The 22,465-nt window shown below is 39.5% G+C and overlaps 1 pseudogene; it reads right to left on the bottom strand.

Moving 5' to 3' along the window:
* LOC119915007 overlaps window positions 1–22,465 on the bottom strand; it is a 36,528-nt pseudogene that overhangs the window by 13,041 nt on the left and 1,022 nt on the right.

Below are 22,465 nucleotides of genomic sequence, written 5' to 3'. Positions count from 1 at the left end.
ATTCACTTTAAATTAGTTACTCATAAAGAAGGATTTAAATAAAAAATAAATCTATATATATCTTCACAAGCTTAAAGAAACAGATGATTCATCATTATTTCACTCTAAACTGCTTTCCATTCAGTCTCATCCTCACCTGTGTTTGGCCCGTAGAGTTTGTAGAAGAAGGACAGGCAGTAATCTGTAGGACCTGGTAACTGTGTGAATGAAACTAAGCGTCCGAACACACCGCGCAGAGAAGGACTCCACATGTCCACAACAAGGCTTCTGCCTAGACGTCAACAGAAAAACAGGCAGGAATTTAAGTGACTTTTAAGGCATCACAGTACAGTCTTATTATATACTTCATGTGTTATAGTGATTATGAGTGATCCAATTAATAAGCTATACTACATTTACAGCAAGTAGACTATGAAATATTTTGTCCCTTCAGCTCAATAAAAAATACAACAATTTATTATTCATTGATATCAAGCATTAAAAGAAATTATTCAGAAGATTAAAATTGATTTACAGGTAAACTCGAAAAATTAGCATATCGTGCAAAAGTTCATTTATTTCAGTAATTCAACTTAAAAGGTGAAACTAATATATTATATAGACTCATTACACGCAAAGTGAGATATTTCAAGCCTTTATTTGATATAATTTTGATGAATATTGCGTACAGCTTATGAAAACCCCAAATTCAAAATCTCAGAAAATTAGTGTTTAAAGTTTAAAATTATTGTGAAAAGGTTCAGTATTGTAGGCTCAAAGTGTCACACTCTAATCAGCTAATTAATCCAAAACACCTGCAAAGGGTTCCTGAGCCTTTAATTGGTCTTTCAGTCTGGTTCAGTGGAATTCACAATCATGGGGAAGACTGCTGACCTGACAGTTGTGCAGAAAACCATCATTGACACCCTCCACAAGGAGAGAAAGCCTCAAAACGTAATTGCAAAAGAAGTTGGATGTTCTCAAAGTGCTGTAGTTAAGTGGAAGGGAAAAGTGTGGAAGAAAAAGGTGCACAAGCAGCAGGGATGACCGTAGCCTGGAGAGGATTGTCAGGAAAAGGCCATTCAAATGTGTGGGGGAGCTTCACAAGGAGTGGACTGAGGCTGGAGTTACTGCATCAAGAGCCACCACACACAGACGGGTCCTGGACACGGGCTTCAAATGTTGTATTCCTCTTGTCAAGCCGCTCCTGAACAACAAACCACATCAGAAGCGTCTTACCTGGGCTAAAGAAAAAAGAACTGGTCTGTTTCTCAGTGGTCCAAAGTCCTCTTTTCAGATGAGAGCAAATTTTGCATCTCATTTGGAAACCAGGGTCCCAGAGTCTGGAGGAAGAACGGAGAGGCACACAATCCAAGATGCTTGAAGTCCAGTGTGAAGTTTCCACAGTCTGTGTTGGTTTGGGGAGCCATGTCATCTGCTGGTGTTGGTCCACTGTGCTTTATTAAGTCCAGAGTCAGCGCAGCCGTCTACCAGGACATTTTAGAGCACTTTATGCTTCCTTCAGCAGACGAGCTTTATGGAGATGCTGACTTCATTTTGACTTGCATCATCTTGTCACAAGATCTCTGACGTAATTGCTGACGTAATCTGCACTCTGCGCATGCGTTGGCGTCTGTAGCCACCTGTCGGAAGCTCCATCTTGAACCGGACTCTTATCCAGTTTTAATCCACTTTTTTCGTTACATTTTTTATATCCTTTTATCTAACTTAACTTTATTTAAGTTTTACGTGGGTTAAGGATTTTAGTCATCCGACATGGATTTTAAGATAGATGACCGTAAAAACGCGATCAACGCTACTGATCGCAACAAAGCTCCGGTGACTATGCAAGCCGAGATAACTCTGCCCCATGAGGACTGCACACTCCTTAAGAAAGCGAACAAGAAGATTGCTGACCTTATGGAAGACATCCGACGACTTTCAGAGGAACTCAAAGAGAAAGATTCCCTGCTGACTGGCTTTATGGATGTAGCTTCAGTACAAGCCAAACAGATTGTTTCTCTTAGCGCAACCGCTAACATCCAGGACACCGTGTTTTGGGACCCCTCTAGTCTTCCCAGGCTTTCATCCTGCTCGACTCCGAAGCATCAGTCAACCTGGGCTGAAGTTGTGGTCCGTGGCTGCAAGAGAGGCTCGGACGGGGCTGCCTCTCCTCCGGACATCGGCCTCTCCAACCGCTATGCAGCCCTGTCTAACGACACTCCGGTCCATCCAGCGGATTCACCTGCGGCTTCGAGTCTCCCAGATATGGATCTCTTTCGGCGCACAGTGCCTGCCGACACTGTTGCATCTCCGCCACCGGCTACATCTCCTGCACTGGGCCGCCGGTCTGCCGCCGGACCTGATCGGCGGCCGTCATCCCGGTCAAAAACCTCCGCTTCCCGACGTAGGATCCTGAAGGAGGCTGTGCTCAGACGGTCCGGAGGCCGTCTCTACCCTGCACCGTCAGGTAGCTCTTCTCTCAGGTCTGTTACTGCTACTCCAACACAACACTCAACAGCTCACACACTCCATCCTCAGTCCACACGCAGTGTTGAAGCAGATTCTGCTCAGTCCTGCTCTGGATCCCCACAACCGGCATCTCCTCGTCCTCTTTTCTCCCCAACCACACTAATAATTGGTGACTCCATAACCAGAAACCTCCGTTTCTTTAACGCTACCACTCGCTGCTTCCCTGGTGCCACCACGGCTGACATTTTAAAAAAACTCCAGGACCTGATGCCATCGCTCCCGTCCTCCATCACAAGAGTGATAGTCCATGTCGGAACAAATGACACAGCTCTTCGGCAGTCTGAGCTGACAAAATTAGATTTTAACCGTCTTCTTAACTTTTTAAAGCAGTGCGGAAAGTCCGTTTTTATCTCTGGTCCCATTCCCACTGTAGGTCGCGGTGCTGGCCGCTTCAGTAGACTCCTTGGCCTCCACGACTGGCTCCAGTCCGCCTGCAGGGCTCACCGTGTGTTTTATGTGGATAATTAATATTTTCTGGCAAAGAATGTCTCTTTTTAAGACAGACGGACTTCACCCAAACAAACGGGGCTCAGAAATGTTAGCTGCGCACATACAGCATGTGGTGCGGTCCACACTGACTTACGTGAATGACTAATCATTCATGCAGCACACCTGGACACACCACCGCTCACTGAACAGATCTCTGCCTCACTGCCACAAACAACTGTCTCCACCTGCTGGCATGTAAAGCCGTCTGCTCCCAGCGCTGTTCCACAGACTTCTATTCCTGTCATCATCACGCATAGACCAGTAAACCGAAATGTGCACATCCCACACAGAAATATTAGTAATCTCTTAAGGATTAGGACAACTGCACCAACTCCAGCACCCAGAAAAACTCATTTAAAATGGCTCTCTTCAATGTGAGATCACTTTCAAGTAAGACTTTTATCTTAAATGATTTTATCTTGTCTGCAAATCTAGACTTTATGTTTTTAACTGAATCCTGGTTGCAAATGAATGACTATAGCCAGCTATCTGAACTGTGTCCGCCTCAATATGATTGTTTTAGTCAACCGAGGGTCAGTGGTCGTGGTGGTGGGCTAGTGAGCGTGTATAGGAAAAATTTTAAATGTCATCAAGTACGCTGTGATGAATTTAGCTCCTTTGAAGTTCTCACTCTTAAAGTTGGAGGGCTGCAACCTATCATATTTGTTATAATTTATCGCCCCCCAAAACCGCCTGGAGGATTTTTATCAGAACTTCCTGAATTTTTATCTACTCTGGTTTTAAATTATGACATATGTGGCGATTTTAATATTCATGTTGATGACCCCAACAATGTTAATGCAACTGACTTTTTAAATATGGCCACTTCTTTTAACTTCAAACAACATGTCAAAGGGCAAACACATAACCGTGGTCATACACTGGACTTGGTTTTTACCCTGGGTGTCAGCATTTCCTCTGTGGAATTAGTGGACATGACCATATCTGACCACAGATGTATTGTTTTTAGCTGCGATTCGCCTGTTACTCATGCCGCCTCACCAAGCTCCGTGTGTTCTCGCATCTTTAATGAACAAAGTGTTTCAAAGTTTTGCGCAGTCTTTCAGAGCCAAAGCCAACACCTGTCTGATTCCAACACCAACAATCTGGTCGATCACTTCAATCATATCTGCTTGTCGTCACTAAATATTACTGCTCCTCTAAAGGTTAGGCCTACGTCTAAAGCTAGTAAACAACCCTGGATAAATGACAGCATTCGCAGCCTAAAAAGGGAATGCAGGAAAGCAGAGCGCAGATGGAAAAAATCCAGTCTCCAAGTCCATTACCTCAGTCTGAAGGATTTATTAATTAACTACAATAAATGGTTAAGGATGCGAGAACACACTATTTTTCTGAACTCATTACTACACATAAACACAATCCCAGGTTTCTGTTTAAGACTGTGGATCAGCTGGTAAACCCAACCCCTCCTTGTGCCTCAGCTGGAAGTAATGATGACTGTGAATTGTTTTTATCTTATTTTACCAATAAGGTGGTGTCAATCAGAGCCTCTATTACCCCCGGCCTCTTACTCAGAGGTTCCTCACCAGCAACAACAGAGTTTTAACCAGTTTTATCCCATCGACTTGTCTGAGCTTTTAAAAACAATATCACAAATGAGAGTGTCCTCCAGCCCACTTGATATAATACCTACAAAATTTTTACTAAAAGTAATAGATTCTGTTGGGCCCCATTTGATCTCTGTTTTCAACAGCTCCCTATCTACTGGTTGTGTCCCTGATTATTTTAAAACGGCTTGCGTGAACCCACTTTTAAAGAAACCTGGTTTAGATCCCTCCCTCCCACAAAATTTTAGACCAATTTCAAAACTGCCTTTTATTGCAAAGATTCTAGAAAGAATTGTGTCCAAACAGCTGCTCACTGTACTGGAAAATAACAAATATTTGAAAAGTTTCAGTCTGGTTTAGGAAGTACCACAGCACTGAGACTGCCCTGCTTAAAGTCACCAATGACCTTTTAATGTCTGCTGATGAAGGTATGTGCTCAGTCCTTGTACTCCTGGACCTTAGCGCTGCTTTTGACACCATTGATCACAACATCATGTTAGACAGACTGAGGCACTGGGTGGGGATCTCTGGTACTGCTCTAGAATGGTTTTCATCCTACCTGTCAAATAGGAAGTTTTGCGTGTCTGTAAACAACTATATCTCTTCATTCTGTCCAGTTAAATATGGTGTGCCTCAGGGGTCGGTCTTAGGACCCATTTGTTTTCCTTGTATCTGCTTCCCCTTGGACATATTATCCATAAACATGGCATTTCTTTTCATATTTATGCTGATGACACACAAATATACTTGCCCGTCAGATCCACAGACCCTGGAATGCTGAGTTCACTTAACAACTGCCTTTGTGAAGTTAAAAAATGGATGTCAAATAATTTCCTCCAGCTGAACTCAGACAAAACAGAAATCCTGGTCATCGGGTCTCAGCAGATGGCAAATCAAATACTGCCATCTGCTGGTTCCCTAGTAAATCACATTAAGCCTGTGGCAAAGAACCTTGGTGTTTGGTTTGATAGTAATTTAAATTTCGAGCAGCACACCACAAAGCTTGTTCAATCATGTTTTTATCAACTTAGAAATATAGCTAAAATTCGATCTATGTTAACTTTTAAGGACACCGAGACCATTTTACACGCCTTCATCTCATCACGCCTGGATTATTGCAACAGCCTTTTCACCTGTTTAACCCAAAAATCTATTGATCGACTCCAGACTGTCCAGAACTCAGCTGCCAGGCTTTTAACCAGAACAAAGAAATATGACCACATTACTCCTATTTTAGCTTCATTACACTGGCTCCCAGTATGTTTTAGAATTGACTTTAAAATTCTATTGATCACTTTTAAAGCTCTTCATGGCCTCTCGCCTTGTTATATTTCTGACCTTTTAGTCCCATACGCACCAGCACGTACCTTGAGATCCTCGGGCAGAGGTCTGTTGTCTGTTCCAGAGTCTCGACTGAAAACTAAAGGGGACAGAGCGTTTGCTGTCAGGGCCCCGAGGCTCTGGAACAGCCTGCCCGAGGAAATCAGGTCGGCTGAGTCAGTGAACTCTTTTAAGTCCCTTCTTAAAACATACTTTTATAGGAGAGCTTTTCCCGATCTTATTTGACTTTATTTTATCCCTTTTATTTTATTGTATTTACTAATTTTATATTAAATTTTCATGCTCTTATCTTTTTTTTTTTGTATTATTCTTTACACTTGTTAAAGCACTTTGTAACTTGTTTTTGAAAAGTGCTCTACAAATAAGGATTATTATTATTATTATTATTTTCCAGCAGGACTTGGCACCTGCCCACACTGCCAAAAGTACCAAAACCTGGTTCAGTGACCATGGGATTACTGTGCTTGATTGGCCAGCAAACTCGCCTGACCTGAACTCCATAGAGAATCTTTGGGGCATTGCCAAGAGAAAGATGAAAGACATGAGAGCGAACAATGCAGAAGAGCTGAAGGCCGCTATTGAAGCATCCTGGTCTTCTATAACACCTCAGCAGTGCCACAGGCTGATAGCGTCCATGATGCCACGCCGCATTGAGGCAGTAATTCATGCAGAATGATTATACTTTTCAGAGGGCTGACATTTCTGTATTTAAAATCCTTTTTTTTTATTGATTTCATGTCATATTCTAATTTTCTGAGATTTTGAATTTGGGGTTTTCATAAGCTGTACGCAATAATCATCGAAATTATATCAAAGGCTTGAAATAATTTTCTGAGATGCGCCTGTATTTTCAAACTGGGGAAAAAAAATCATCATTTGTCTCTGGGGCAGCGCGCTGGTCAAAAAGTTGTGAATCATGTTTGAGTTCAGTTGCTAACAGAGGTGTGAGAAAGTTCTTGTTTTGCAAGTCACAAGTAAGTCTTGGCTTTGAAGTCACAAAGTCACTTTCCAACAAACTACTCAACAACAGAAGATCAGGTGTTAATGGGTGTGTTATTCTTGTGACACAACTTCAATCTTTTGTAAATTTAAAAGTAAAGAACTTGTAAAGTGCTTCTTCAACAGAATGGAACACTGTTGTCGCTGTGATTTCACTCTATGTTCCCTGATGATGATAATAATAGCTTCCAGCCTTGAGGCTGTGTAGGGACTAAAATAACATCCCAAATGTCACATCTAAGAATCTCACCCTGATGAACATGGAAGTGATGTGATTGTTACATTTCCTGGTGAAAATTCAGCAAAAATACAAAAATATATACAAAACTATGAACATTATTATTATTATTGTTGTTGTTGTTGTTATTATTATTGTGAGTGAGAGCTGTCTCTTCATTGCATTGATGTAATGGCCTATTAACACCTGAGAAATTGCTAATATCCTCCTATGGATTCATTTTAGATTTGATGTTTTCTACCAGTGAAGCTAAGGAAAGATGGAAGCAAAGTATATGTGTGTGTGTGTGTGTGTGTGTGTGTGAGATACTCCCTACTACAAAATACACTCATGTGCTGTATATCCATGTACACTGCATTGGGGTTTTTTGTTGAAATGAGCTTACCGATCCCGATGGTGTGGTCCATCCCATCAAGCTCCATCCAGTCAAAGTTGTCACTGTTGTCCTGATACCATCCACACAGTCCAGTTTCAAAGTTACATGACAGTCCTGGCCAAAAAATAAATACATAGTAAAGAATAAATAAATAAAAATTCATCTAAGCTCTGAGACATTTGTAAAATATGAGAGTATGCATGAGGCAATATTAAGTGTGTATACTGTCAATAGTTATGAGAGTTACCTGTTGAGAAGATGGAAAATAGCCAGCATGACAGCTGACAAAGCGAACGTTTTTCACTTAATCTTGGAACATGGACAAAGTTTCACAGCACGAGCTTCAAACGCCAGCTGATAAAAACAAAAGAAGGAATACAGAAGAGCCTTAATACTGTCAGTGAAAATACTTTGACAAAAATCAACAAATACTACTTTAATAGTAAAATCGATTTATTTCACTTTTTGTGGCCACACTTAAAAATGGATTTTACTGTTGGGATCCGCAGCCTTAAAGTCTTTAAATTTTGGAAACAGCCAGCCAACGTTTCAAAGTTTGACCTCCAATTTTATTCTGTCTGTGACTCAGCTCTCATCAAAACAAACATTTCAAAATGATGATTAGTCACCAATTGCCAACTTTGCTTGGCTTAAAAAAAAGCAGATTAAGGACTGACTTTATTGTCCACCTGATAAAACATGTTTTGTCCTGGAAGGATAGAAGGTCAAGACTTTGGAGATATATCAAATGTCTTCAGCTCTAAATGCTTTCAGACAAGTTTGACCTCTATTTTGAGATATGTCATCAATGCAAACATTTCCAATGTAAAAATGATAACTATATCAGTGTCTATCAGGCCTAATAAAAATAAGCTGACCTGGAAGCGATGTTTTCTGACTCCGATAGGCAGGTCAACGTGCTGCCACGCCCCCTCCTCTGTTCCTGTCTTCTCACTGAACTCCCACAGTTTAGGTTGCGTGCCCAGCAAGCTGTCAATCACCCTGACAGACAGCTCACCTGCAGCAGAGAGAGGTAAACAAACTAAAACATTGAGGTCATCTGTCGTGGAAAAGGTAAGAAAAAAAGAAGACATGTCGGATAACAAGTTCATTTAGTTACCGATGTGATCTGGATTCCCAGTTAGTGCGAATTCAAAGCTGAGGGTGCAGGCTGGGCCAGAGGGGCCCAAGAGGGGGGTCCGTGTCTGGGCCTCAGTCAACTGCTGACCTGGGGCCTCAGCTACATATAGGTAGTCCTCTACGAAATATGAAAGAAACAAATATTTTGTTCTTATCGTAATCATTAAATATGAATAGATAAAGTTAGTTGTGTGTTGTGATGATAGTGCAGTAGCTGTACCTTTGGATGTAGAATTTTCATACAGCACCCAACCTTGACTCCCAATGCTGGTGTCAGTCCAGCCTGAGCTGCCGTTGGTGTAAGAGAAATCCCCTGCAGAAATGGAGACAGCGCACTCAAAATGAGACAAAAAGAAGAAGTGAACAGAGGACTGCATATTTTTTCAAGTATTTGACATTTTTCCTGGACTGTCTTGCTCCTCCTTAAATTGAACCCCTTTTTAACCCCTTTAAAACAAGTCTGCTTTTCCCAAAGCGTCAACACTTATATACACACAGATATACAACAGCATTTGGGGGGCCCCCTAATGGCCACTGAGGTCCTAAGGTGCATCACTTATGCCTCCACTGGCTATGATAAATTCTTTTCAACCTCGAAACCTTTGCAAAACTGTTGATCAAAGTAAAACTGAGTCAACGGGTGAATAGACTCACCACATTTGGCCTCATCCTCTGCTCCTGCACAGTCAGGATGAAAGTCACACATCTTGTCCGGTTCAGTACACGGGTGTTTAGGAGATTCAGGGAATTTTGCCCATGTATTATTTTCTGTTCAGAGAGAGAGTGTGAGATGGCAGGTATACCAAACCACAGAAGGTATTTACACTCTCTCCTTTGCAGATGTGGAATAATAATTTTTTAAAATTATAGTTAAAAAGATTACCAGATGATAAGCGGCATTCAGGAGACAAAACAATGCTGTCGACAGCGATACCTCCATATGTAAAGTCCCTGATTGCTGCCATCAATAAAATCTAATATGACAGAGGAAGGGACAAAGAAAAAAGGAAATGGGTATTTATTACTGTAATACAATTTCATCCAAACACAAAAGACTAAAGCTGAGAATCATTTATTTTTCAAGGTGCTTCACTTTATACCCATTTTATGAAAAAACAATTGTATGGTGATCAGGAATTTATCATTCATGGAGTAAGTTGTTGTAACATGTTTATTTATGATATTTGAATCTTTTATTTATTTTAAAGAATTATCAACATTCTCCATAGTTTATCTTTATGAATATGAATTTTCATCCACTACTGTAATGCGAATGTGAGGAGTTGAGTGCATAGAGATAAACAGCTGGTGGTGCAATTCTCCAGTCTGTTGCAATCATACCAATGCGGAGAAACAGAGTGCAACTAGATGATTCAAGTATAAAAGCGCCACTGAGGTTTCAAATGGTGGGAAACTGTGAAGGAAATATCTGTTTATTTGTTTCATGTATTAATTTGAGGAGAGTTACAGTCTGACCAGCTGAAGTTGTGACTATCTTCAATAATCATTTTGTCAATTCTGTGAGATTGACTGTGCATAGTCCCATAAGTGGTCCACAACACTCCTCACCAATTGATGTATTACAGCCAGTCTTCACTCTGACTGAAATTTCTGAACCCAAGGTTAAGTCTATAATTACTTCTTTTAAGAATTCCAAATCAAAAGACATATTTGGACTGGATTCCATGTTTTTAAAGAAACATGCTGCCTCCCTCACAGGGCCTATTACTAAAATTATAAACAGCTCTTTTAAGGAGGAAAAATTCCCAAACGATTGGAAGTTAGCCATTGTTGTGCCAGTCTATAAATCAGGAGATACAACTGATATGAATAACTATAGGCCGATTAGTATTTTACCCGTCTTGTCTAAGATCTCGGAAAAATGCGTGGCTGAGCAATTGACTGAACATCTTAACAGAAGCCCTTTTAAACTGCACTCCATGCAATTTGGCTTTAGAGCCAATCACTCCACTGAGACAGCAAATTGTTTCTTTGTGGAAAACATCAAGTCAAAATTGGACAAAGGAGGCATAGTTGGAGCAATTTTCTTAGATCTGAAAAAAGCTTTTGACACTGTCAACCATGAAATACTCATCCACAAAATGTCTTATTTTAATTTCTCAACCAGTGTTACTGACTGGATGAGATCTTATCTGTCAAATAGAGTACAGTATGTGAGAGTTAATGATGAGACATCACCACCCCTGAGGAACGAACTGGGTGTACCCCAGGGATCTGTCCTGGGCCCTATTTTGTTCAGCATCTACATAAATGACCTGCCATTAGTGTGCAATGGATGTGAGGTGCAGATGTATGCTGATGATACAGTCATATATGTTCATGCGAAAACTAAAGCCCAAGTTGTTGACAAGCTCAACGATACAATGGTACATGTACGTAAATGGCTTACTGGCTCACAGCTGAATCTCAATGTTAAGAAAACAGTATGTATGTTTTTTAGTAAAAGCAACACTGTATCTCATTGTGAACCCAATGTCTGTGTGTCTGGGGAGGTCATTCAAACAGTTACACAGTTCAAATATCTAGGCATTATTCTTGACTCTACTCTATCATTTCAACATCAAGTGAGAAAGGTAGTGCAAATAACCAAATATAACCTAGCGAACTTTAAGTATATAAGGAACTGTTTGACAACACCTGTAGCAAAGCTATACATGACAACTATGATAATTCCTCACCTAACATATTGTATGACAAGCTGGACCCAGGTATGCAGTACAACACTAAGGCCTATTTTATCACTTTACAAACAAGCACTTAAAGTATTGGACAAAAAATCCCAACTTTACCATCACTGTAACATTCTTAATACTTATAACCTACTCAATTGGGAAAATATTTTAAAACACAGTGATGCATGCCTAATCTTTAAAATCATTAATGGGAAGGCTCCCCACCACTCTGTACTTTTATACAGCAGAAGTCATCTAGCAGCAGAACCACAAGGTCTGCCTTAAGAGGGGACTGTGTAGTCCCTCGTAGGTCCAGTTCCTTTGGCCAATTATGCTTTTCTGTGAGAGCCTCTAAACTATGGAACCAATTGCCTGTGGATATTAGAAATTCCACCTCATACCATACATTCTCACAACATCTTAAGGTCTGGCTTTTGAGCATACAAAAATGTGAACACCTCTCATAATAATAATGTATGTCTGTCTCTATATTTTAGCTGTCCTGTAACTTTTGGTATATGTATGCTAAATACATGGTTAGATGGTAACTTTATTAATGCCCTAACAGTTGTATGGCTGTATGGTTATATGTTATATGTTTTATGATGTTATGTTTTAATGGAGCCAGTGCTATGGCATTATGTTTTATTGTTGTATATCAATTGCTGTGTGATTTAATGTGTATGTTTTTCTTTTTTTTTTTTTTTTGTTTCTTTTAAGCTATTATGTGCCTAGTATAACATCTTGCCAATGGACTACAGTTGAAAATTAGCCTGCTGGCTAACACTGGCACATTTACAGAAATGTTTATTAATGTGCACTGTCCTTAAATAAATAAATGAAATGAAATAAAATCTCCCCCACGGTCCAGACCAAACAGATGAAATTTGGTCCGACAAAAAGAGGTAATCTCGGTCCGGATCTGTTTCTAGCATGAAATAATTTTTTGGATGGTTCGGACTTTCAGACTATTTACAGGAAGTTTGGTGGTTCCCGTGTAAACCACAAACAAATGCACGGAGAAATGCATTGAAAAAGGACACAATTATGGTCTCTCTTCAAATGGAGGTGCAGGGATGCAAGGATTGCTTGCAGTCTTCTCCCCCTTTCCTGCCGGTGTTATGCCAAAACACCACCAACGATATAGGCCTAATGTTCACACAACGTCGGTAATTGCCGCACTGAGATGAGAAGGTATTGCGAGTTAAGTTGGTGCTGCAGGTAGTAGGCTAATGCCGTAATAATAACACAATAGTGGCAATGACATCTGTACATTCCTCATTCATTCATTCTGGTCAAAGCTCCCAGTGGAACTGTTCAACCAATCAATGTCAAGTAGGTTTAGGGAGACGCAGCCCACATGGATGATAACACAAGTTCTGTCATGTAAAGTCCTTTAGTGCGCTGCATAGGTAACTGCAGTGTGAAACCAAACCAAAACTAAGCGAATGTATCAAAATGTATCAAAACATGAACTCCGGTTCGGACCTTGGTGCGGACTTTCGGGTGTGAAAGCCCCCAAAGTCACGTGCTTCATGAACAACATGATTAAGAAGTCTGCTTCCATTGCCCTTTGTCCCATTTTGCTTTTATCGATACACAGACTTTTCCACTTCAGCCAAGCGTAAAAACTTTTATGTGACATTTCAAATTTTTATTTTTGATGTTCCCACAATTAAAATGCACATGGATTATTTTTTGGCTCATTACTTATTCTACTTTGCACCTGTCTGTGTGCAAAGATAACTTTTCTTGCATGTTTGTTTGAAAAACAGATAAAACTCTCAACTCAGTATCAGATCAGTATTGGCCTCAAAAACTCACCATCAGTCAGGCTCTAGTACTATAAGTTTGTGAGAATTTGTGTACATTAAACCCACATTTAAACGTGTGATAACTAAAGGACCCCGCAATCCTGTAAGCAGGATAAGTGGTTGACGATGGATGGATGGATAACTAAAGGACTTTCTGAACATGTCTAATACTTTTCCTGTTAGTTACCTTCACTTATGAATCTTAAGAATCAATATCTTCATTTAGGCTACATCATTATGTGAAGTACTCACTTGGAAAGTGGAGTTGGTGACAATCTCCACCTCTGCCTTCACCCAAACATCGCCCAGGGCTCCTCCCCTTTTCCACACCGGGTAGATGTTACGATCTGCCACCAGCACCGTCAGACCGCCGGACCTCGGCCCATACTGGTGAGTGTACATCACCATCTACAGTGGAAAGATACAGAAAACTTAAAACCTAAGCTTTTGTCTCCCTGTTCTGACAGTGAGAGTAATCACACTACTCTGTCAACACGTGCTTATGACATCGTCTGCAAAGGCTCTGCCATACTGAGATGCTGCTGTTCAGACCAAATTAAATGACCAGCTGCTTTTTACAGTCCTGCCAAAGCCACAAATACCGGAAATAAATTGCCTAGACCAGCCTTAATCAGCACTGTGTGAACTTGTATGGTGAGGGCTTGAATGTAATGGATATTGATTTATATATTAAAGCTCAGCACTCCAGCGTTAAGTCTGATTGTAAGTAAATTACTGTGATTGAAGCCTGAGAATGTAAAAACCTCTCTGAGTGAAGAAGGAGTCAGCTTAGGACTAACCTTGCAAGGATGTGAACTATTGGTGGGTTCAAGGAGGGGACTCTGGAAAGCGGCCCAGTCCATTGTGAGACCACCATCAGGGACAGTGACATAAAGGAAGTAACCTGCAATAATAAGAACAATGTCCTTTATTTCTATATTATTTTTTTATGCATGCACAACTATTAGAAACAAAGTTACTCAAAATATTTAAAAAGTCAAAAGAGTAACACTGAACACAAAGTGAAAAAGAATGATTTTGACAATGATTCATCAGATACCTGTCGCACGGTTGTTAGAATGATCCCTGCCTGGTCCTTTCAGAGGATCTGTGATGGAGATGTTCTTCTGATTCGTCCTTACCCATTTCAGTTTGGAAAGTGACTCAGGTCCCAATCACACAGACCCTCCTCAAAGTCACAGCGCCGGTACCCTGCTGGAGACACACATACAACTTACATTAACTGGTGACCACTGGATGGACAGTATAAACAGTAATCTGTGTGGTAAAATATAATGTGTGAACCTCTTCTTAATGAATTTCGGATTTTTTAAGAGTGTGTTCCGTACAGGCAGCAGAGACATTTTGCAGGGAATTTGGAATGGATAAGGATGCGCATTTTCAAAGCTGTCCTCGCCAGAGACATTACAGCATTGGTCGTTTGTTTAGTTTTCCTGACAAGCAACCTCTGGAAATATTTTTTCTGAGAAGCAACAGTGGTACAGGCATGTGACGGTTTGTTCACATCCCATCTCATACCAACAGTCAATGTTTCTTTTAAAGCAGCGGTTCACAGCTACGGGGTTTCACTCAATGACACTCTTGAAAGTGACGGCTTTTAAATCAGTCACTCTTCCCTTACACTCTCACTGCGCTTAAACGCAGCATGCATCTGTCTTCTTTTCACTTGCAACTCTGCATTGCGATGTAACGTTAGATACATACTTCTTTCTGAGAACCTAAAGGTACCCTATGTCTGTGCATTAAAAATGACGCTGCAGCCAGGTGATGGTTAGCTTAGCATAAAAACTGGCACTGTCCAAAAGTATCAAAAGACACCTACCAGCACCTCTAAAGCTCACTAATTAAGATGTTATGTCCTCTCATATATCTCATTAGTTTAAACTGGCCAAGTAATAGAACCAGAACATATCATTTTAACTCTGCTCCTTACATTAACTATTCCTTTAACTATGAACATAGTCTTTGCCTTAATTTAACTAACTGCCTGACCTTCACCACAGAAGTGGCAAATCAGAAAACTGTAAAATACAAAGACTGACAAATAAAATAAAAAAAACAAAGCAAAGGGTCAATTTAATAGCCTTTCCCAGAGCTTTCATTCGCATCTCACTGTCTTCATTGGTGGAAAGGTTTGCTCGGTCATCATGGAGGTAGCACAGGAAGACCATGAGATGCAGCTGAAAGCTCCAGAAATAGCAAGTAGGTGGACCTTGAGTTAAGAATTTATTTGCCAAACTGCTGTTTGAAAGGTCAGGAATGAACTTTCAGGCTTAATTCATGTGAAGACTGTTGGTCGTATGTGTCATTTTAGAAGGCAATGACCAACGATCTATTTTGCCATTTTCAGTAGGTATGAGGACTTGTTGCCATCATTTAGGTCATGAAAATGCTCTGACCCAGTACTGAAAATTCATGGACAAGTGTATGCACTTAAATGTGAAACCTCTGTTTAAAGGGTCGATTCACTCCAATCACAAAAAACATCTCTCTCACAGCTTTGTCTCATTAGGCTATGCAGATACTTCAGATATCCAGCTTTGAAACTTCTGCCTCCACCCAAATACAGCAATGTGTATTCCAAATTCTCTGGTTAATAGGCTACATACTGTATTTACTGTACTGTTGTTTCACAGGGTGGCTGGCTGCTGTTTATCAGATGATTTCTCACCACAGTCCTCCTCATCAGTCCCGTCACCGCAGTCGTCGCTGCCATCGCAGACCTGCCGGCGCTCCACACAGCCCCCACGCCTACACTCCTTCATCCCTGCTGGACACTCTTTCCCAGGGAGTGGTACTGATGATGCAATGAGCGAAAACAACATCAAAATAATCGCCATGATTATGCTCATCATGGCTCTGCAATTTTGATTGATCAGCTAATTGATAATTGAGTCCATAGAAAATCATGGTCTCACTCTGCACATGGACAGGATATTTTGAGGAACTTACAGGGCAGAGCGCAGTCCAGAAACTCCAGCTGGTCCACCGCCACATCTCCCCTTCGCCCTTCAGAGCGCTGCGAGTGAAGACGGATTCGGAAGGTTGTGGGAATACGGCCCAGAAAGATGGTAGCCTCTCTCCAACCACGGACACTGGTGGCCTCAGGACGCCACACAATGGCCTCTTGAGAGTCCTGGTGGAGGATGGACGCCCACAAGGGTGTGGAGCCCAGCCCTGTGTGACCTACAGGAAACGTTACTTTATTAGCTGGAGGGGAAATTAAATCTCATCTCAGTGTACACAACAACGAATTATCTACTAATAATTGGATCATTCCTGGCTATTGGTGACTTTTCCATCCCCAAGAAGTTACTCTTAATATTTTACTTAAAATAAACGAAATGGTTATTACAAAAGGCTATTATCATATATTTAGGTCTTTATAACATTAACACAAAATCAAGTATGTAAAATAACCTTTTTTGGGGGGGGGCACATTTACTCCTTTTTACAGTGTCCCCAAAGCAAAATTTCAATTTCTGTGAGACACATTTGCAATAAAATTCTAAATAAATAGAAATACCCTATAACTTCAAAATAGAAATATAAAGTTAAAATCTATCTAATTATAAATATATTACAATGTAAACAGTACTATTACTTTTTATAATTTACTGTGTCTCCAAAGTCGCGTTTCACACTGTTAGTTTACGTTTTTTCGCCTTACAAACAAAAAAACTACACTTCCTATAAATCCACATTCAGGAAGTACATCACCCTATTAAGGGGGAATTCAAAGGAGCAAAGTGAGGTGGACGCCGTGGTCTGCCTTTTTTTGCAAGTTTTATGATGTTAACCTGTACGTCCTACCCTGTTAGGCTAAATTATGAAGAAAATGAACCGAATGTTTCAAAAATCACAAACATGTTTGCTATATATACTAAAGTACTGTGTATGTGTGGAGAACTTTCTTACTAAAGTTTGCTGTCTCTCAGAGCAATGGCTAATTTGGTTTACAAATGACCACCCTGGTAGGTTTATATACCTAACAGGGTTTAAAATCTATTACAAAATGTCAGGAAATGCATATAAACGCTGATAAACTGTTCATCTAATTTACCAATATGTATAAAAGGAAACACTTTATAATTATAATCAGTTATATTATATTTATTTGGCTTAACCTCTGTCCTAACTCATCACAGCCATCATCAAATATATATTTTTCACACCCTCTGGTGTATAATCAGTTAATATGCATTTACACAGTGTTTGTCTCTCAGTTGGAACAATTGGAGCATGAGCACTTTGGGGAGGCAGTGATGTATATATTTTTTAATGTCCTGTATGTTTAAAAAAGTGCTTAATTAAAATGTTGTGTGAGTAATGACAAAATTACTGTTGAAACCAACTGAGAAATGTTATCCAACAGGGTGTCATTCCACCCTGTTAGGGTACTTTCCACCCTGTGAGCTCCCTTCCAACCTGTTAGTAACAATTTTTTCACATCATGCATTTTGTTTGTTTGTGCAAATTTCTGTTAGAATATTCCTTTTCGGTAAATTAGTACAAGAATGTGACTTTTCTAAACAATGAACACATGTTCTATTCCACAACTCTTGTTTCTTTAATATTCAAAAAAATAAAAATGTGTGATGAAATAAGGGAAACATAAGGTGTAAGAGAAGTATTGTTGAATATTTGCATTACTAACACTTTATAATACCTGTTTATATGTCCCTAACAGGGTGGAATGCTCTCATAGTCCATATCTGAACAATCCAGCTGTAATTATCATAATTTAAGTGCTTGAGCTCTACCAATACATGTTCCTGAAGGTTAAACATATGATTACAAAAAGTATTCTTTTTTCCCCATTTCCCATTTTTTTTAGCACATTGGAAAGTCACCAACAGCAAGGAATGACCCAATTATTAGTTTTCCAATAGACACAAGTAATCAATGAAATTAGAGTTATGACAAATAATTACAGAACATAAATCACAAACAGGGAAACAAATAAAATACATGCAAACACTGCGAGTAAAAGTAGTACAAAATAATGTGGAATCCTGCGTTTACCATTGTGTTTTAAGATATAAGCTGGCCAAAGCAGGCAGTTTGAATGGATGACCTGTATCCATTAATGGTCGTTACCTGAGTCCCACAGGAAATATCTGAGGCGAAGGCGACAAGTTGGTGAAGACTGTTTCATCTCAGGAGAGATTAAAACTGCAATACTGAGACCCTTTGTCCTCACTGCACTCACTCCCATAAACGAACCTGTGTGATGGGAAATATTTAGTGTTTTATTTGTTGTTAACATCGCAGTTTGGTGCAGGGCACAGTTTTTTAGGGTGAATTAGGCTACTGATTCAAATTGGACATGAGGGTGATGATTCAGAGCTACTTTTATCTAAAGCATCTTCTCATTATTACAACAACAGTTACATCTTCCCAGGTAATTTGACATTCACATATTTTTAATAACAGATCAAATGATTGCCTGTAATGTGAAAGGTGTGGCTTTGTAGTGACAACCCCGGAGAACTATCTCTAACTCTGCAGCTCTACAGAGCTTCTTTTGGCTCATGGTTTTGTTATGCTACTTGCTCACCACCAAAAGGTGATAAAGCGCTACTTAAGTGTTGTGTGAACAGCTTGTTGCCACTGCCCCCGTGTGGCCAATAAACATCTCAATTGATTATCCAAGGAAGGTTAAAGTCAAGGGCAACTGGATGAGGGACGAAACGTCTTCCAGTATCTTCAGCCAAGTCCAGTTGCCCTTGACTTTAACCTTCGTTGAATAACTATGACCTGGATGACTGAGAATCTTCACAGACATACCAATTAATTCAACTTTAATGAGAAGAAGGACAAAACAAAACCATACACATTGGAGTATATAGCATAACATGAAACCAGCATTAAAAGAGGATACATACTAACACAATACTTACATTGGGAGGTTAGGACCAGTGTGTACAATGAAATGGAATATAATAGTCATATTTTCATTAGTGTGTAATCACCCGAAAATAAGAATCATTGTGTTTTCATTACCTTAATTAGAGCCCTTTAAATCTACAGAGGGAGCGGGTCTTCCTCCACAGAGTCTGCCGTGTTTTTACAGTAGCCCAGAACAGACAAACACTAGCTCTAGAGGGGGCCTTTCATGTTAGTTTTTGTATGTTTAGCAGCCACTGTAGATTCTCCTAAACACTGGTCTTTCAACCAAGTTTTTGGCCACTTTGGGGCAGTAGAAATAAGCTGTAAACGCAACACTTTTAACTTTTAACTTTACAGTTGCAAAGTTACCCCCATAGTGGGCCACATTAGCATTTGGAGTCATGTTTGTGTCCACCTGATGAATGTAAGTCCAAAATTCACTCTCTTTTTATCTCCACCACCAACTCGTGAGGGAAATATTTGTTTCTTTTGCTGCCAAATGTTCCGCTATGTTCACAAGCTAGTCGCAAACTGTGCCTGTCTGAGCAGGTAGTGTACAGTGCGCCTAACAATGACTTAAAATATACTATAAAGGTCCGTAAAGCTGAGGGCATCTGCAGTTAGGTGTTTTTTTGTGGGTTTGTCACTACTAGCTAATATGAACTATATCAAAAATTTCAGCTCATTCCCATTATGTATGCACATATACACAACATCACATTCTGTGTTTGCATCATTATTTAGTTATTTTAGTTCATTCTTAATTTAAACATAGTCACATGGTCTAACTGAGATCGAAAACATCTAGACAGTAAGATGGACAATTTTACATTGAAGAAAACTATTATATTTAGAAAGTCTCTGTATGATGTTGTGAAATCTTCAACTAGATTGAGATACTTTCATTTCAAAGCGTCCATTATTTCCTCTCCTTAATCCAGCATTATTATTTTTAAATAAGCAAGGATGCTTTTCTAACATTCCTCCATACTATTATAAATTCACACCACCCCCTCCCTCTGCTCTCTTTTTGACATGTTATATTGCTGGGAAGACAAGCCAAACCTTGTAAATGTTGACCTGAATGCAAATTTAACTGCCGGGTGGAGATCATTGTGGTTGAACCCACAGCTGCAGAGAAATTATTGTCTGTTGAAGCTGGCTGTGAAAATCACATTATGATCTGTTAATTACATACTTCATCAGTACATTTCATGTTTACATGATGCTTTCATTAGAAGCCTCTGCAAAAACCTTAGTGACCAACTTTTGCCATTTAAAGAATGAAAGAAATGAACACTCTTGAATTTTAGTGTTCACTTATAGTATCACTTTGGTTGTAGGAGGAGGGGGGCTAGTTGCTAGACAGATAGAGCTGAAAATCTTTCAAAATTGTTTGTAAGAAATATTTTCTCCATTCATATTAGTTTGGGATTTGGGATGTGCACTGTTCAGTGAACAGAACAGGAACAAATTATTATTCCAGTCATTGTAAAGACATTATGTAGCAAAAGCATCTTAACTTTTTACTCTCCCCAGCTTGGTCCACAACTTATCAACTTTGATACATGATTAATGTATGATTAAGTTACAGTGTCCTAAATGTTTGTACCAACTACATTAATATTGTCTCTCTGCTGTTTTATTCACTATAATTACCTCTGAAGCTAATGATAAAATAAATATCACCTTGACCTTTCTTCATCATCATAAAATAGATAGAGAATCTTTGAAACAGGACAACTAGGTCACTATAGTCAGCACGATTGTAAATGTGTGGCCAGATGTACTATAATACTTTTCATTAAGCCTGTAACACAGCAGGAACCTGGATGCAACTACGATGCATGCAAAAACATCTGAGTATGGCAATCAAATACATTTGGCAGAAATAAGACAGAAAGAAACAAATAATAAAAAAATAATAATAATCTACAGAACATGAAAAATGCAAGCAGAAGAGAGCAATTAAAGCAATTCAAACTAACTCCAATATGAACTTTCTTGAAGAGAAGAACTTAAACACAGCTCTTCAAAATGAACTTCATGCCCTCAGTTCACTGTTTTTTAGACGTGTAAACAATTATGCTATGCCTGACATAAAACACTAAACATTAAAATGCATTGATATTATTGTACTGATGGCACCATCAGTCTAAATTAGGTGCTGTATATATGTACTGTATGTGTGTGTAATATATTCCTAATTTGAACTAAAAAGCGCTTGACACTTGTAGCATATACAACATGAGGACAAAACAACAAAGGGTTAGGAACAAAGGAAATAGTGACGGTGCATTAAACAATACCTGTAGCTGTCCCGGTGGTGTAGTCAGAAGATGGCCCGCTGTCGGGCAGCGTGTCTCCTCTCTGACGTTTCTCCCAGCTGTACAATGCTGTATTATGGACTGGTCCGTCCATCCACACATTCCTGCATCCTCAAAGTCACACTCAAACCCTTTTCCTCTGTAGCCTTGAGAGGTGTAAAAGAAACAGTTTTTAAGTGTATTACTAAAATACCACATGCAGATCCAAACATTGGGAGATTTTTACGAACTAATAACTGATCAGATCCGATTAAGTTAAGTTTTTGGGAATGATGCAAGCATTATTGAGTTTTTCACTGACTGCAAGAATTAGGGCTTGAGGTGGTAAAAACGGATAAGAAAAATTAAAAGATTTTTGTCAATGTGTAACACACTATAAAAAGGACGTTTTTAATTTATTTCAATAGACAATGCTTAGACTCCTTCTTCAGGCTTTTTGCCTGCCAGATTTCACTTTCAGGCATGCAAACAGGTCAGGGTAAAACAGAGGAGATGGATACGCAAGCATGTTTATCAGAGACAGTGTGAGAGGGGTCTGTTTAAGCTTACATGTTTGTATAGATAACTTGTGGGGTTTGAGTATTAAACATTTAATTTCCTGCATTCTGGAGACATTTTCTGCACCAATTTCCTTACCTGCAATAATTCATGGTGGAAATGTTTTATTTATGTAAAAAGGAAAAACAAAATTGAGGTGGCAGGTGACAATTGAAAATCTAAAAATTTAAGAGAATGGGAAACCTGGCCAAAAAGGCCACTGTGTCTATTACTGACTGACTGGTGTGCGCAGTTCTGGGGTCATTTCATAATTTGTAGCTTGATTGTTTTTTCGCTTAAGTTAAATAAATAAATAAGTGCAAATTAACTGTCTAATATATCTAATCTAATATTTCTGGTTGCAAGTTATTTAACAAATGCTTTCAAAAAGTGGTGGAGCAACACAGCAGCGTCCCCAGTGTTAATAACACGATGCGACAAGTTTTATCCTGTGACTTTAGCCTACCTTATGCACCTACTGGTCTCCATGAATATTAGTTTACATTTACATTTATTCAT

The sequence above is a fragment of the Micropterus salmoides genome, unplaced genomic scaffold, assembly GCF_014851395.1.
Source record: "Micropterus salmoides isolate LMB-PRFRI ecotype aquatic unplaced genomic scaffold, ASM1485139v1 Ms_hic_scaffold_20, whole genome shotgun sequence".
Lineage (NCBI taxonomy): Eukaryota > Metazoa > Chordata > Actinopteri > Centrarchiformes > Centrarchidae > Micropterus > Micropterus salmoides.
Note: the sequence above shows the minus strand (reverse complement) of the source record. Positions and strands in the feature narration are given on the sequence as shown.